We start from the raw sequence: 3,989 nt of genomic DNA, 5'->3' as shown, positions 1-3,989 counted from the left end.
TGAGCGGGGGCTACTCTTCATTGCGGTGCATGGGCTTCTCATTGTGGTGGCTTCTCCTATTTCAGAGCACGGGCTCTAGGTGCCCAGGCCTTAGTAGTTGTGGCTCACAGTCTCTAGAGTACAGGCTCAGTAGTTGCGGCACACGGGCTTAGTTGCTCCGTGACATGTGGGATCTTCCCGGACCGGGGCTTGAACCCGTGTCCCTTGCATTGACAAGTGGATTCTTAACCACTGTGCCACCGGGGAAGTCCCAAGGAAGTTCTTTAAAAGGCATGTGGACACATGTTCAAGTATAGAGAACTTGGGATTTGGTTCTTATAAACAAACCATAGGACTGGATTCCCTGCTAAGGCTGAATGACAGCGGCCATGGAAGGGAGGCCAGTTGCCCAGGTGAGAGTCCTGGCAAAATAGATAATTAAAACCAGAGTTGTGTGAGGCATAGAAAGCTCATTAGGACTGAAAGCTGAGGCGCTGAGGTAAGAATTGGAAAATAAGCAACCAGAAAACAACTAACAAATTGGCAATAAGTACATATCTATTGATAATTACTTTAAATGTAACTGGACTAAATGCTCCAATCAAAAGACATACAGTGGGGCTTCCCTGGTGGCACAGTGGTTGAGAGTCCACCTGCCGATGTAGGGGACACAGGTTCGTGCCCTGGTCCAGGAAGATCCCACATGCCATGGAGAGGCTGGGCCCGTGAGCCATGGCCACTGAGCCTGCGCATCCAGAGCCTGTGCTCCGCAACGGGAGAGGCCACAACAGTGAGAGGCCTGCTTACTACAGAAAAAAAAAAAAAAAAAGACATACAGTGGCTAAATGGATTTTTTAAAAAAGAGGAAGAAGAAGAAGAAGAAGACCCATATATGTGTTGCCTACAAGAGACTCACTTCAAATCTAAAGACACACAGACTGAAAGAGAGGGATGGAGAAAGCTATTTCATGTAAATAGGAACGAAAAGAAAGCAGGGTTAGCAATACTTACATCAGACAAAATAGACTTTAAAACAAAGACTGTAACAAGAGACAAAGAGGACATTATATAATGATAAAAATCTAACAGGACAATGTAACAACTGTAAATATAAATGCACCCAACATAGGAGCACCCAAATACATAAAGCAAATATTAACAGATATAAAGGAAAAAATTGACAGTAACACAACAAAGTAAGTGCTTTAACACCCCACTTACATAAATGGACAAATAATCTGAACAGAAAATCAATAAGGAAACACTGGCTTTAAATGACACATTAGACTAGATAGACTTAGTAGATATACAGTAAGTCCTCTACATATGAACCTTCAAGTTGCAAACTTTCAAAGATGCAAACGTGTGTTCTCATGTCCAATCACTTAAGGAGTGAGTGAAATTGCAGCTTGCCCTCCATCTCCTACTGCTGATGATCCTTCAGCTCTACCATCTCCCACCTCCTCTCCCTCCTCCAGTCAGTAACTCTTCTTGCCTGTTCCCTTGATGCCAGCCCCTGTGTGCCAGCTGTTATACTTACTACTGTACTTTTCAAGGTACTGTACTGTAAGATTTAAAATGTTTATTTTTTGTGTTTGTTTTTTATGTATTTTTTATGTGAAAAGTATTATAAACCTATTACAGTACAGTACTATATAGCAGATTGTGTTAGTTGGATATCTAGGCTAACTTTGCTGGACTTACAAACAAATTGGACTTATGAACACGCTCTCAAAATGGAACTCGTTCATATGTAGGGAACTTAATATATATAAAGTATTCCATCCAAAAGCAGAGAAAAACACATTATTTTCAAGTGTACATGGAACATTCTCCAGGATAGACCACATAATAGGCCACAAAATGAGTCTCAGTAAGTTTAAGATTGAAATCATATCAAGCAGCTTTTCCAATCACGGTGCTATGAGACTAGAAATCAACTACAAGAAAAATACTACAAAAAACACAAACACATGGAGGCTAAACAACAAGCTACTAAATAACCAATGGTTCACTGAAGAAATCAAAAAGAAAATTTTAAAATACCTGGAGACAAATGAAAATGGAAACAGAATGATCCAAAATCTATGGGACACAGCAAAAGCAGATCTAAGAGGGAAGTTTGTAGTGATAAAAGCCTACCTGAGGAAACAAGAAAAATCTCAAATAAACAATCTAAACTTACACCTAAAGGAACTAGAAAAAAGAACAGATAAAACCCAAACTTAGTAGAAGAAAAGAAATAATCAAGATTAGAACAGAAATGGAATTGAACTTTAAAAACAATAAAAAGAGCAAGGAATCTAAGAATTGGTTCTTTGAAAAGATAAACAAAATTGATAAACTTTTAGCCAGACTCATTGAGGAAAGAGACAGTGCTCAAATAAATAAAATTAGAAATGAAAGAGGAGAGTTACAACCAACACTACAGAAATACAAAGGACCATAAGAGATTACTACAAGCAATTATACATTAATAAAATGGACAACTTAGAAGAAATAGATAAATTCCTGGAAAGGTACAATCTCCCAAGACTGAGGAAAGAAAAAATATGAGCAGACAAATTGCCAGTAATGAAATTGAATCAGTAACAAAAAAACTTCCTACAAACAAAAGTCCAGGACCAGATGCCTTCAGAGGTGAATGCTTCCAAACATTAAAAGAAGAGTTAACATCTATTCTTCTCAAACTATTCCAAATAATGAAGAGGAAACAATGCTCTGAATGCATTCCATGAGGCCAGCATCACTCTGATACCAAAAACAAAGACACCATAAAGAAAGGAAATTACCAGCCGATATCTCTGATAAACATAGATGCAAAAATTCTCAACAAAATATTAGCAAACCAAATTCAACAATACATTAAAAGGATCATATATCATGATCAAGTGGGATTTATCCCAGAGATGCAAGGATGGCTCAATATCTGCAAATCAATCAATGTAATAATCCACGTTAATAAACTGAAGAATAAAATTCACATGACCATCTCATAATGTAGAAAAGGCTTTTGACAAAATTCAACATCCATTTATGATAAAAACTCTCAACAAAGTGAGATTTGAGGAAACATAACTCAACATAATAAAATTATATATGACAAACCTACAACTAACTTCATACTCGAGGGTGAAAAGCTGAAAGTGTCTCTCCTAAGATCAGAAACAAGACAAGGATACCCACTTTTGCCACTTTAATTTATATTTGAAGTCCTAGCCACAGCAATCAGACAAGAAAATGAAATGTCATCCAAATTGGTAGGAAGAAGTAAAACTGTCACTATTTGCAGATGACATGATACTACATATATATAGAAAGTCTTAAACATATCGCCAAAAAACTATTAAAACTGATAAATAAATTCAGTAAAGTCACAAGATACAAAGTTAATATACAGAAATTTCTTGCATTTTTATGCACTAACAACATATTACCAGGAAGAGAATTTTTTTTTTAAATGTCATTTACAATTGCATCAAGAAGAATAAAAGGTCTAGAAATAAATCTAACCAAAGGGGTAAAAGACCTGTACTTGCAAAACTATAAGAGACTGATAAAAGAAATTGAAGATGATACAAACAAATGGAAAGATATACCATGCTCATGGACTGGAAGAACTAATATTGTTAAAATGACTGTACTCCCCAAGACAAGCTACAGATTCAATGCAATCCCTATCAAAATACCAATGGCATTTTTCACAAAGCAAGAACAAATAATTCTAAAATTGGTGTGGAAACACAAAAGACCCCAAATAGCCAAAGCAATCTTGGGAGAGAAGAACAAAGCTGAAGGTATCTTGCGCCTTGATTTCAAACTATACTACAAACCTACAGTCATCAAAACAGTATGCTACTGGCACAAGAAAAGGCACATAGATCATTGGAACAGAATAGAGAGCCTGGAAACAAACCCATAGTCATATAATGGTCAATTGATCTGCAAAAAAAGATTCAAGATATCCAACGGGGAAAAGACAGCCTCTTCAACAAATGGTGCTGAGAAAA

This window comes from Kogia breviceps, chromosome 6, assembly GCF_026419965.1.
Source record: "Kogia breviceps isolate mKogBre1 chromosome 6, mKogBre1 haplotype 1, whole genome shotgun sequence".
Taxonomy (NCBI): domain Eukaryota; kingdom Metazoa; phylum Chordata; class Mammalia; order Artiodactyla; family Physeteridae; genus Kogia; species Kogia breviceps.
Note: the sequence above shows the minus strand (reverse complement) of the source record.